This window comes from Bos taurus, chromosome 28 (assembly GCF_002263795.3).
Source record: "Bos taurus isolate L1 Dominette 01449 registration number 42190680 breed Hereford chromosome 28, ARS-UCD2.0, whole genome shotgun sequence".
Lineage (NCBI taxonomy): Eukaryota > Metazoa > Chordata > Mammalia > Artiodactyla > Bovidae > Bos > Bos taurus.
Window position 1 is genome coordinate 26,954,394 of NC_037355.1, and position 14,358 is coordinate 26,968,751.

At 44.8% G+C, this 14,358-nt stretch overlaps 1 long non-coding RNA gene across 1 annotated transcript in view; it reads left to right on the forward strand.

Annotated features, from left to right (window-relative positions):
* LOC104976195 (uncharacterized) overlaps positions 1-13,826 on the forward strand; it is a 23,125-nt gene extending 9,299 nt beyond the window's left edge. The window contains exons 3-4 of the long non-coding RNA XR_003033086.2: positions 7,915-8,015; positions 10,590-13,826. This is a non-coding gene — a long non-coding RNA (uncharacterized lncRNA). The remainder of the gene's footprint in view (positions 1-7,914; positions 8,016-10,589) is intronic.
* The last annotated feature ends 532 nt before the right edge of the window (positions 13,827-14,358 follow it).

Genomic DNA, 14,358 nt, shown 5'->3' on the forward strand with positions numbered 1-14,358 from the left:
GCCACTGCATTGACCCATTTTGGGGTGGCTTCTGAACTTGACCTTGCCTCTGGTGCTTTTAGGCTCTGGCTTCTCCTGGGCTTGTCCCTGCAGGAATGAGGTGATCCCTTTGGAACCATTCTGAAAGCCCCCTCTTGCATGCTTCTGGGAATCCGGGTGGCTACAATGATAAATGAGACTGTATTTGAAAGAAGAGAGGGCTTCTTCCCTCCTGCCAGCCCCTCCACACTGCTTTCAGCTCACCTGGGGGATTTCCCACAATGTGGCCTGACTCAGTCAAGAATAAAACCCACTCATCCTCCCGTTGCACTTCTTAGCCCTACCGCTGTGTTCTTAAAACTGGACACTGGGTCTCCGAGCAGATTGCAGCTTTGGGACTGGAGGGGGTACCTTATAGATGCCCTCAACACTGTTTTGTAAGATTTATGAGGGAATTCAGGGTAAATCCTTTTGACTGCGTTAGTCACTCAGTCATGCCCTGACTCTTTGCGACCCTATGGATTGTAGCTCACCAGGATCATCTGTCCATGGGATTTCCCAGGCAAGAATACTGGCGTGGGTTGCCATTTCCTTCTCCAGGGGATCTTCCTGATCCAGGGATCGAGCCTGTGTTTCCTGCATTGGCAGGTGGATTCTTTACTACTGAGCCACCTCTTTATTGAGCGTCAAAAAGAGGAGGGAGATTCTTGTCTGCCTGGAAATGGTTTGAAGTACAATCATCCTGCTGAGATGCCTCAGTTATAAGAGAAGCAATATAAAATTTAATGGAATACCTCTTATGTGACAGGCATTGAGCTAATCCTTGTAAGCATACTATCTAACTCTACAGATGAGGAAGTTGATGGTCAGAGAAATCCTTTCTTACATATAAGAAAAGTATATTCTCCCCTCATGGCTTACTCTTCTGTCTCCAAATACAGTCTTTTGATGGAAAGACGTTCCTATATTTAATTTAGCCAGATTGGCTAATTTTGTCCTTAGTGATGAAAGGTGTTTTCATCCTGTTTAAGAAATATTTGCCTCTCCAAAGTTATGAAGGTATTTTTTTTTTCATATTATTTTTGGAAAGTTTCCTATTGTACTGTTCACATTTAGATCTATGTTCAATCTGGAATTGGTTTTTGTGTATGGTGTAAGTTAGAGGTCAAGAGCCATATTGTTTCCCCTACAAATATCTCTTTGACCAGCACCATTTCCCCCCGCTATTATTTGGCCACACTGCAGCTTGCAGGATCTTAGTTTCCTGGCCAGCAAAGAAGCATGGTGCCCTAACCACTGGACCTCCAGGGGAAGTCCCTGATCAGCACTGGTTTAAAAAACACTATCCTTGACTTGCTTCTCTATGGTATCATCTTTGTCAAAATTCAGTTGTCCAAATATGTGTGGGTCTATATCTGGATTCTTCCTTTCGAATGCCCTGAGTCTACCATTCCACCAATACTGTGTATTTAGTTGCTCAGTCGTGTCTGACTCTTTGCAACCCTATGGACTGTGGCCTGCCAGACTTCTCTGTCCATGGGGTTTCTCCAGGAAAGAATACTGGGTGGGTTGCCATGCCCTCCTCCAGCGTATCTTCCCAATCCAGGGATCGAACCCAGGTCTCCTGCATTGCAGGTGGATTCTTTACCATCTGAGCCACCAGGGACACTCTTAATAAAACTCCATCAAGGAAAACTCTATTTTTCTCCTCCACTCTCAGTATTTCTGAAACTGGATGTATAGGGGTTTTTCCACACCATACATTTCTCCATTTCAGCAGGCACCAACTGGGTGTCCTACAGGTTTAACTTAATTCTGACTCTATCTGCCTGGGGATACCATTGGACCCCACAGGTTAAGAGCTCAGTGCTTCAAGGCTGCCCCCTCTTCAGACCCGGAAACTGAGTCCCACTAAAACCCAGTTCCCTTACCAAGTTGATGATTAATCTCTCTATCCAAAACTGAATTCCCTTTCTTGTCCCCTCTGACCTCAGTCCTGTGCTAACTGGACACTCACCAGCCAAAGTCAGATGACTAAAATTGCTGTTGTTGGTAACACTGGTGTCCTAAGGTTGCTACCATAGATATTATCATTAAGGTCTAAGTCACGCTGTTTCTCCAGGGCAAAGTGAGCTAACAGGCCTTGAGCCATGGACAACCTGGCCAAAGAATCCTAAACTGGAGACCTCCTGAGTCCCAAAACTGTAGTCACAGATGCATCATCACCGATGACACCTTCTGTGTCATCGGTGATGACAGATTAATCCCAGCCTCTTTGTTCTTCCCTTCAAAACACCCCTCACTCAGACACCAAATGGAGAGGATTCGAGACTTGTCTCTCATTTCCTTGCTGGGTGTGTGGCCATAAACCCTTACTTTGCTGCAAACACCCACTGTCAGAATTTGGCTTTCTGTGACCTCAGACACATGAGTCCTTGCTCGTAACAACATCAGGCACAGGTCCAGGTTGTTATCTGTATTTCTGCCTGGCCAGAGTTAAATTGGGGTTCCCATGATCCCCTCCCTGGGTTTGAAAGGTTGCTAGAATGGCTGACAAAGCATAGGTAAATATTTACCTATGTTTACCAGTGTATAGTAAGTGAAAGTGAAGTCACTCAGTCGTGTCCGACTCTTTGCGACCCCTTGGACCACCAGGCTCCTCCGTCTGTGGGATTTTCCAGGCAAGAATACTGGAGTGGGTTGCCATTTCCTTCTCCAGGAGATCTTCCCTGGAGAAGGAAATGGGATTGAACCCCGGTCTCCCGCATTGTAGGCAGACGCTTTACCATCCGAGCCACCAGGGAAGTCATAGTAAAGGGTATCATAAAGGATACAGGTGAATAGCCATATGAAGAGGTACATAGGACAAGGTTCTGTGTGCAGGAGCATCTATCCGTGTGGAACTGGGGATGCCACTCCCAACATGTGGACATCTCAACCCAGAAGCTCTTCAAACCCCCAGAAGCTCTTCATCCTTTCGGGTTTTTATGGAGGTTTCAGCTGGGGCTTCCTAAGTGGCTCAGATGGTAAAGAATCGGCCTGCAAAGAATTCCATTTTGATTTACCTGTGGTGTTTTTCAGTGTATCTCTTTGTATAACTTTTCAGTGGTTGCTCTAGGTATTGTATTATACATACAAAACTTACCACAGTCTGCTGGTATCATTGTGTTACCAGTTCAAGTGAAGGTTTTAAGTATAGACATCTTACTTCCTTTTATGTAATTTACTCTCCTCTTTTATAATACCACTGTCTTAAATAATTTCCTCTATATACACTTAGAATCATATCAAGCAGTAATATATATATATAATTTTTGCTTCAACTGTCAAACATTTATTTAGAAAACTCACGAGAAAGGAAGCCTATTTACACATATTTTTAACTTACTGTTTTCTTCCTTCCTTCCTGATGTTCCAAGGTTTCTTCTCTTATTGTTTCCTTTCTGTTTTGAGAACTTTCTTTATTCTTTTAGGGCATGACTGCTGGTGACAAATCGTGTTAGTTTTCCTCATCTGGAGAATGTCTTGATTTCCCCCTTCATTCCTATAGGATATTTTTGCTTAGATATAGGATTCTGGGTTTTCATTTCTTTTTTATATCATCTGAAAAATACTGTACCACTACGTCCTGATCTTCATGATTTGTGAGGAGAAATCTGTTGTCATTCTATTTCTTTTCTTTTATAGATGAGGTGTTGGTTTTCCTCTGGCTGGCTTTTTTTTTTTGTCTTTAGTTTTCAGAAGGTTAATAATAATGTGTCTGCATGTGGATTTCTTTGGCTTTATTCTGTTTGATTTGTTCAGCTTCCTGAATCTCTAGGTTTGTCTCTTGCCCAATTTGGAATGTTTGCAGCCATTATTTCTTTGAGTTCTTTTTCAGCTCTGCACTCTTTCTTTCTCTTGTTCTGGGACTTTGATAGAACAAATATTAGAGCTTTTGTTATAGTCCCACGGGTCCCTACAGCTCTGTTCACTTTCACTTTTTTGGAGGTCTAGTTTTTGTTTCCCAGACTGGGTAATTTCTATTGTTCTATCTTCCAGTTCCAGGGGCTTCCCTGGTGGCTCAGACGGTAAAGCGTCTGCCTGCAGTGAGGGAGACCCGAGTTCGATTCCTGGGTCGGGAAGGTCCCCTGGAGAAGGAAATGGCAATCCACTCCAGCACTCTTGCCTGGAAAATCCCATGGACGGAGGAGCCTGATAGGCTACAGTCCATGGGGTCGCAAAGAGTCGAACATGACTGACTGAGTGACTTCACTATCTTCCAGTTCACTGATTCTTTCTTCTTTCACTTCTATTATGATTTTGAGCCCATCCACTGAGATTTTAGTTCAATTGTTGTATTTTTCAGTTCTACAATTTTCTTTTGGTTCTCTATGTCTTCTATTTCTTTGCTAAGGCTTTCTATTTTTTCCCCCACTTATTTCAAGTGTATTCCTTATTGCTCATTGAAACATTTAAAAAATCCCATCTGCTATAAAATCTTCATATTTATACATCAAATAATTCTAATTCTAATACCTTTTTAATTTTGCTGTTGGCATCTATTGCATTTCTCAAGGAATTTTTCCAAAGGATCTACCTTTTCAAGTTTATAGCACTGGGTCTATCTTTGTATTACCTCTAGGAACTTCTCAGTGCTTCCCTGGTGACTCAGACAGTAAAGAATCTGCCTGCAATGCAGGAAACCCAGGTTTGATCCCTAGATCAGGAGGGTCCCCTGTAGAAGGGAATGGCTACCACTTGAGTATTTTTGCCTGGAGAATTCCATGAACAGAGAAGCCTGGTGGGCTACAAGTCCATGGGGTCGCAAAAAGTCAGAAGTGACTAACACTTTTACTTTTTTAACTTTCACATGTCCTTGTATCGTCTCTAGGAACTACAGTGATACAGTGATATCTTTTTCATTTCGGATATTGCACTGAATTTGCTCATTCTCTCTCTCTCATTCCTTGATCAGTCCTGCCAGGGTTATTATGTTTAGAAGTCTCCCCCAACCCCACTAAAAATTTTAGGTTTTGGGGTTCCCTTATTTTCTTTCTTCAATTTTCTTTGAGTTTAGTTTGTGTTTTTGTAATCTCTTAACAAGGATGCTTAAGTCATTTGCTTTCAATTTCCTTCTTTTCAAATATATTGTACATTTAAGGTCACAATAGCTGCATTCCACAAAATTTTCAGGTTTACAGGAGATGACATTACCTTGCAAAGTGAAAGTGTTAGTTGCTCTGTTGTGTCCGACTCTTTGTGACCCAATGCCCTGGGGCCTGCCTGACTCCTCTGTCCGTGGAATTTCCCAGGCAAGAATCCTGGAGTGAGTAGCCATTCCCTTCTCCAGGGGATCTTCACGACCCAGGGATCGAACCTGGGTCTTCTACATTGCAGGCAGATTCCTTATCATCTGAGCCAAAAAGTTTAGTTTTAATTTGCAGTTCTTTAATCAATGGAGTTGAGCATCTTTTCATATGCTTAAGTACTATTTGTATACATTTCCTGGGATCTCAATTCACGTCCTTTGTCCAGTTTTCTGTTGGTTTTTTAGTCCTTACATGGATATATGTTAGATTATTTCTTTTTAATATGAGTAATTAAAAAACTTTTTCCCTAGTTCATTGATCTTCTGTTGACTCTGTCTATGCTGTGAATTTAGATTCCTCTCCTCCTAAATTGGTATTCTGCTGAGGGCTTACTCACCTGCTTTTGGAATTCAGAAACCCCCTCCGCTTTGTTGTGCTTCCATTCATCCCCATGAAAAGTCCTCAGAACAGAGGCTCTGGAGATACTCAGACCTGCCATTCTCTAGCTGTGTGGTCTTAGATAAGTTTTGACACCTTTAGGCCTCAATTTCCTCATCTGTAAAATAAAGATAATAATTCTGCCAACCTTATAGGGCTGTTTGATGCATAAATGAGATAATGCATATAATCACCCAGCACAGTGCCTTGCCCATCATGAAGGCTTAATGCATGGTATTTTTTTTCTTACTATTTGCAAAATCAAGCAAACATTTCATGAATAGCTGCTGTATTATCCCGGTGCTATTTCCCATCAGTGTACAGGAGAAAATCCTGTGATGACGTGCCTTTTATCTCACCTGTTGTGTCTTTTCTGCTTCATACATGGGATTCTGGATTGTGGCCAGTAACGCTGGGTGCTTTGATGAAACTTAACTGCTCTGAAAATTGAGTCTCTACCAGGCTCTTGGGTTTACCTACCATGGCATTACCTGTGCTTCTATTGTCCCAAAGTCCATGTGACTAGCTGTTTGATGATATTTTAGAGAAGAAAGGAGGAAAGAAAGAGGCATGACTAATGACCCCACATGGCTCAGCCACCCCACCTGTCTCCCCTATGATGGTCAGTTGCCTGGTAACCTGTCATCTGAGCAGGACTCACGGCTCTGGAGCTGGCAGCTACAGACTGGTCTAAGTCAGCATTCAGGAAATTTGACTTAGAAGAGCAGACATCAGAGAAGAGAGAATAAGTCTGAGCTCTCCAGAAAGATCTAAGTTCATGGAATCCAACAAGTTTCCTATCTCTTTTCAACTTAAATGTCATTCTCTGCTTCCACCCCAAGTTCTCCCCTCAAACTCTCTTTGAATACCCAATAATTCTTATAATTTCACATCTCTTTACTCTAAGCCTGTCAGTTCCAAAAGGTTAGAGGATACCTCTATCTTGTTCATCATCAAGCATATTGCCTTGCTCTGCATGATGGTTAGTTATGTGGGTCTGTTTGTGTTATACTAATTCATCAAATGCCTGGTACAATGCCTCATGCCCAGTAAATATTCACTGAATTCATGAATAGATGAATCAGAGTCTAAGGTAGTTATTCTGGCCAGTCACCCGTTCCATATCTGAATCCTCACCTCAGAATTCCTACCCACTGTATGCTAATATTTGTCAACAAAACAGCTCTAGTGACAGGAAGCTCTCTGCTGCCCAAAGTTGCCTGTTCATTTTCTGTGTGATCCTGTTGGCTAGAAGGTTCTTCTCAATATTGCACTTAAATATATCTTCTTGAAGCTTCCAGTCAATATTCTTGATTTATTCTTAAGAATAAATCAAGTCTAGGTCCTCTGTGTGATGACAACCCTGTACACATTTGACCTTAGTTCTCATACCCACCTCTTCTTCTCCAGGCTAGTCACAAAATCACTGATTAGACACATATTTGTTGAGCACCTGCAACATGGAATACACTAGAGAACACAAAGATGGAAAGAAATAATAAGTACCTTCAAGAGGTTACTGGTCTTGTGGGGCATCAATAAAAATGAAGATCGAATGTAATAAGGACAGTGGAGACTCTGAGTTCATCTGTGAGTTTTGGGAAAGGCTCCACAGAGGAGTGGGCTATAGAAGGTGGTCTCAGTGGAGAAGCAGATGTTCCAAGAAGTGAGAGTATATGCCAAAGTCTGGAGATATAGGAGCCCATGGCATGTTATAGGAACATGGCTAGGGAAACCAGAAATCCCAGATGGCACAAGACAGTCCCAAGTTTTTTCTGCTCTCCCAGAAAACTTACTAATATGTCCTCAGCCTCAGAAGTGTCCCAGATTGGATGATTAATTACATGATTACTCTAACTATGCCAGGGGTAGAAAGTCTGAGAGTGAGGTAGAGATGTGGGAGCTGAAGGTAGAGAGAGGGCAGGGGCTGATCCCCAGGGGCCCTGTGGGCCAAGTTCAAGAAGAACATTCAGTTAACTGGGCCTTGTATGGTACCTTCCCTCAGAGGTCATCCTCTCCAGGTATATAATTTGATTCACAGACAGATCAGTGCATCTACTGATAGGTGTTTATTGCTGTGGATGACCATCTTTTTCATGAATTGTTTTGATGTGGACTGCTTTTAAAGTCTTTATTGAATTTGTTATAAAGTTGCTTCTGTTTTATGTTCCTTGGTTTTTTGGCCACGTGGCATGTGGGATTGTAGTTCCCCAACCAGGGATCAAAACTGCATTGGAAGCCAAAGTGTTAACCACTGACCCACCAGGGAAGCCCCCTATGGATTACCACTTATGGGAGACATAGCAGGTAAGCACTTTCCAAATAGTCTGGGGAAGGGGGTGGGGGTGGCCCAGGCAATCTCTGCTGACCCTTGCTCATGCATTTTCTGTAATGGATTCTCTGACACTTAGCCTTGGTTTTGACTTGTTGTGGTTGTGAGGTTGTGTCCAGAGACGGCACTGGGCAATCCCCTCTGGACTTTTTGCTCTCAACTAGAGACTTTGTAAGACTTCTCCGGAGGGATGTAGCGAGTGTCAGAAGCAGGCCTATAGCTATAAACAACTTGCTTTAAAGGACTGAAATGATTTGTATATGATAGGGACTTATAAGAATATTTGAACGAAACGAGTTTTTAATTGGGTCTAAGATGATGCAATAATGAGGGATTGTTTCATTAACTGTTTGGGCAGTCAGTGGAATGGTTTATACATTTGGAATGCTTGACTTACGTGGGAAGCGGATAGTCAGAGTAGGTATTTGAGATATGTCTGAGTGAGTGGTTTCCTTTGCAGTGACCCTTGCAACATCTGTCCCTAAGTGGCAGATGATGGTTTGCACCTCAAAACTGAGTGTCGCAGTCCCCTCAAGCAGATCCACAAGGACTAGCTTCAGGCTGCTTTGCCCACCAGGAGGCGAGTCAGCAGTGGACCCCAGGGTTTCTGGAGACTTCGGAACCCTAGTCACTGCTCTGACACTGGGATGCTCAGAGGGGATGTAAGGCAAGTAGGAATGGCTGTGTCATCCTGCCCTTCCCAGGCGTCCTTTTCCAACCTACTGAAGCATGGGAATCTAGGTGTATGAGTTTGCTAGGACTGCTGTAACAAAGGACTATAAACAGGGTAGCTTGAACGGCAGACATTTGTTGTCTCACTGTTCTGAAGACTAGAAACCTGAGGTCCAGGTGTTGGCAGGACTGGTTCCTTCCGGGGGCAGTAGTAACAAAGAATGGGCCCCAAGCCTCTGCCCTAGGCGGGCAGTTTTCTGGCCGTCCTTCGTGTTCTTTAACTTGTAAAAGCATTGTCCCCATCTCTACCTTTGTCTCTGTGTGGTGTTCTCTCTGTTTGCATGTCTGTGTCCACACTTCCCCTTTTTATAAGTCCACCAGTTACATTGGATGAAGGTCTCATCCTCCTCTAGTTTGACCTCATCTTAACTAACTACATGTGCAGTGACCCCTTTTCCAAAGAATGTTCCATTCTGTGGTGCTGACAGTGAGGACTTCAACATATGAATTATTGGGGGGCACAATTCAGCATACCACACGAGGGTAGATAGAAATAGCTGCAGCATGAATGTAGCTACTCTATTGGTTACTGCTGAAACCCACTCTGTTTTGTGGGAAGTGATCAGATCAGAAAGAATCCTGTGGTTAAGGGGGAGGTACCCATCCTGGTCTGACAGGTTAAAGGTATAGCCTTCTAGACATGGGTTAGTTTGTCTTGAGCTATGAACATGACTTGTCCCCTGGGGCTGTTGGCCTGAGGTCACACATGGCAGGATGCTGGTCAGGGCACAGCGTGGACTGTAGTTCTAGGGAGCTCTTTTTAGTCTGTTTATCTCACTTTACAAGAGTCCTAAGCTCGTGCCCTTGTTCAAATTCTAGAACCAACTGTCTTTACTCTTTGCTGAGATAAATGCAAAAGCCTGGTGCCTAGTCTGCCATTCGATTCTTCTTCCAGCCAAGTGATCACTTGATGATCACTCTGCAACTACAAATTTCTCTTCTGTATCTTGGGAGAGAAAGATGGAATTAACCAAGACGGGTGATTCAGCAAGTGACATCATGGTCACAAGATAGATTTTGCAAATGACAACAGGAACACAATGTGGTCCTACAATATTTTTGTGCTTTCTCTTGAGAAATTATGCTGGCTTGCTGTTTCCTATTGCTAACTAAGGCAAAAGAGTCTTCGCAAGTTGCATTCACCTTATATTCTACTTAAAACGGCAGCGTCCATGACCACCTGCTCGTCCCCTACACTTTCTGTTTCTCATACTTGGCTTTACTTATTTTTTCCATAGCCCTTGGCACCTTCTAACTCACCATAGAGTCAGTTATTCTGTTTGTCTCCTTCCACAAGAATGCAAGCTGCATGTTGGCACAGATCTTTGTTTTGTTCAGTGATTCATCCCCGACTCGGGATATTGCAACATAACATATAAGTAGTTGAATGGATGAATGAATGAGCCTGAGGTCTGCTCCCCAAAGTAGTCACTCTCCCATTTACATGCTTGGGACCCTGAAGGCATGTGTATTTGTACCCCTGACCTACACATCTGCCCCTACTGACCTGTACAGCCTCTCCCTCCCCTCCCCCTTACTCTGGCTTCACTCGCTGGCCCTCCTACACTGGCCACTGGGCCTTGGAATGCACAGTTCCCTCAGCCAGCACACTCTTCTTGCATCACTCTGCCTGGTTAACTCCTGCTCATTCTGCCCTCTCAGCTCATGCTATCCTTGATCCCTCTGCCTGCGTCCATTCTCCCAGGCACAGAACATGGAGAACAACGGCCCTTAGTTTAAAAACAAGCAAACTAATAGCAACATGGGGAAATTTCTTTGACCTTGTAAGACATAAAATGCTTTTCATCTGCTTGCAGAGACGGATGCCTTCTCCTTCCACTCTGACCCTGAGCCCTGGATGCAGGTACTGCCCAGCTGTCCCGAGCCGGCTCCTCTGAGTGAGTCAGCCCTGGAAACAGGTTCTACAGAGCCAGGCAAGGAGTAACCTTGGGTCACTAATTACCTGCCTAGTCCTCTGTTTGCAAAGGACTTGTATTACTCTTCATCACATCCCATCTGTGTCAATACTGAGAGGGAGGAGAGGGGGAGGGTTGCTGTATCCGGGCCACACCATGCACCTGCAGCACAGGACCAGGGCAGATACCCTCTGCCTCCAATCCGCCTCCAAGAAACTATGTGATCAAGGGTCCCTCCTGGGAACTGGAGCACAGAGAGGTGGAGTGGCACCTGGAAAGTGTAACCCAAGCAGGGCAGAGAGAATTCTAGGCTGACAGAGTTGGAGAGCAGTGTCCCCTGTCTGTACAAATTTGAGGTCAGGACATTGAGACCCAGAGAGGGCAAATGGTGCACCCAAAGCCACACCGTGTGTGAGTCTCAAAGGCATCGTGAGAACCTGTAAGTTTCATTACATTTTGTGGGCGTGGGCTCCTGGAGCTGGAAGGTCAGGAATTCTAGGTTCGGTTTCCACTAGCTATGGGACCAAGGCGTAGACACTGATGACAATGAATAGAATCTAGCAACTTTTATCTGGTGCTGGTTTAGTTGCTAAGTTGTGTCTGACTCTCGCAACCCCATGGACTGTAGCCCAACAGGCTCCTCTGCCCATGGGATTTTCCAGGCAAGAATACTGGAGTGTGTTGCCTTTTCCTTCTCCAGGGGGTCTTCCTGACCCAGGGATCATACCCAAGTCTCCTGCATTGGAGGTAGATTCTTTATCTACTGAGCCACCAGGGAAGGGTGTTCAAAATACAGATATTTGGACCCTATCCCTCATTCACCAGGGAATATAGGGAAGTCCTAACTTGGGGATTCGGAAAAGTTCCTTGGCAGTTCTGATGTGTAATGCTAGATGGCAAGGTTGGGCTGGATGATCCTTGAGTCCCTTTAACTTGACAGACATTCAGCTGTAGATATGAAGATGAGGCTTGTCTTAGCATTCATTCCTGTCATCAGTCCTCAGTGGGACAATTTGGCTCCCTAGGAGGCATCCTAAAATTTTAAAAATTTCTGGTTGTCACAATGACTGGGGCAGTTTCTCTGGCATTCAGTGATGGTGATGAATGTTAGATGTCTTGAAATGTGGACATTGCAAAGGTAGCCCCTCACAATGAAGAGGTGTCCTGACCCCTACACATTTTGTTTTTTTAACATAACACACAGCCAGAAAATCATATAGGGGAAAAGCTGTGCTTCACAGTCACATGAGCCAAGAGCTCAATTTCACTTTCATCCAAAAAAAAAAAAGTGGATTTCTTTAAAAACATGGTTTTATTATACACTCTTCCTGGTACACATCTACCATGCGGAATGTTGCATGTAGGTTATCCTTCATTTTGCTTGGAACTTTATCAACTCTTAATCTGTCATTTTGGAAAATCACATCACCCATGGCATTGCTGTTCACAGGGTAATAGAGTCACAAAGACAAGACCTCTGTCCTGCATTTGTAGCTTTCCTGTTCTCAAAAGCTGTATGTGCTAATATAAAGAACCTCATTTAGCCCTTACTTCAAAACGGCAAATATAAAGGAAAAAGTGACAACGATATTCGATTAAATATTGCCTTCTCTTCAATGAGTACTTATTCATTGTAAGTTCACGCATCTGCTAACTTCATGGACAATTTTTTAAATGATGTCTTTCACTTTTAAAGTTAAGACACTATATTGCTATATAGGTGGGTACACACCCCTGTACATGACATATATTTTGTAACCCCCATAAAAAGGGTGTTGGGGCTCTTTGGTTTGGGACTTACTGATTTAGAGACAACAGACAACAAAACCCGCAGGAATACTGTAGCTCTTGGGAAAGCCTGGAAAAGGCCTAGGCAAATGGTCTAGGGTGCATTTAATGGGGCAAGTGGAAAGTTGGTTGGAAAGACTAATCAACTGTCAGGATCAGGTCCTGATGGGGACCGAGCCAGACCAAGAGCAATGAGGTGAGAGGGCAAGGTTTGGTTTAGCCAGTGCCAGAGCCCAGACTGGCAGGTTATCTGAACTCGATCATGTATGTGGGGGAGGTTAGACTAATACCTCTTGAATGCCTTCTGTGGGTTTGGCCCAACATTGGGTAAACATATTCACCTGCCACCACAGTCCCAGGATAGATGCTATCAACCTTTGTTTTTCAACTGAGGAAGCCCAGGCTCAGTTAAACCCACTTTCCTGAGGCCACACAGTGATCTCTGGGTAGAGGCTAGCCTGCCTTCAAAGCTGTTCCGTCACTGCAGGCCCAGGTGGTTTCCTTTTGCCCAAGGAAGTTGGTATTTATTTGGTTTTCGATAAGCAGTCGCTCTCTGGTTTTGATGCTTTGCTAGGAGTGAATGTGCAGCCTGGATAGCAACAGGGGGCTTCCTCAGGAAAGGTGGGCTTTCCTGGGAAATCGCTTGTCTCTCAAGATCAGACTTGGCCACTCTGACTTTTGGCTGAATTGGCGCCTGGGACATGTAGCTTAGTGATCCACTGCTCCTTAGTCTTCATCCCATTTGGCAACCTCTGGATACACGCTTCCTGCCCAGGTGCTCCCACGTCGGGTTGGCTCTCAGCACCCTTTTCCCCAGTGGCAGGTCCGGTCACGGTCGTTTCACAGCCTGATGCCATTGAGTGGTCTACAGCCCCTCCTCGGGCAAGGCGTTTTAGGCTCCATGAGCGGATGTCCTGCGGTGGGGGGCTTTCCTGTGGGCTGTTCTTTCCCAAGAGTTCAGAAGCTGCAACCTCCTTGAGATTTGCTGGCAGTTCTGTCCTAACCAGAGCTCCCACAGAAAGTCCCCGGTTGGGATGGCTGGGGCTGGGGGAGGGGTGTCAGGAACAGGAGTGGAGGCATGATAGCATGTTCCTGCTTTTCAGAGTGGAGCGTGTGTGCTTGTATGCGAAGGGAGGGGTGTCACCAACTTGGCCATGGCCAGCTGCCATTTTAAGCAGAAACAGATTTGCTGATACGAATTATTTTAAAAGAATCCACGTGGGGTGGTGGAAATCCCAGACCATCTTCCTCCACACTCTCCTCCCTGCCATCCCCAGCCCTCTGTCATCAGCAGTTATTTCAGTCCCTCCCTGGTTGCCCCCCACCCCCAGCCACCCTGCCACCCCGCCTCTCCCCCTTCCCCCTCCCTCTCCCCCCACCACTCCTGGCCTTTCTAAACCCTCCCAGTCTTCTGTTATCCTGAAAGGCTCCATGATGGCACCAAAGGCCAACTTGGGGAGCATTAGTTCTCCTCTTTACCCCCATCCTTTTTTTTTTTTTTTGATCAGTCTCCTTCAGTTCAGTTCAGTTCAGTTGCTCAGTCATGTCTGACTCTTTGCGACCCCATGAATCGCAGCACGCCAGGCCTCCCTGTCCATCAACAACCCCCGGAGTTCACTCAGACTCATGTCCATTGAGTCAGTGATGCCATCCAGCCATCTCATCCTCTGTCGTCCCCTTCTCTTCCTGCCCCCAATCTCTCCCAGCATCAGAGTCTTTTCCAATGAGTCAACTCTTCGCATGAGGTGGCCAAAGTACTGAAGTTTCAGCTTTAGCATCATTCCTTCCAAAGAAATCCCAGAGCTGATCGCCTTCAGAATGGACTGGTTGGATCTCCTTGCAGTCCAAGGGACTCTCAAGAGTCTTCTCCAACACCACAGTT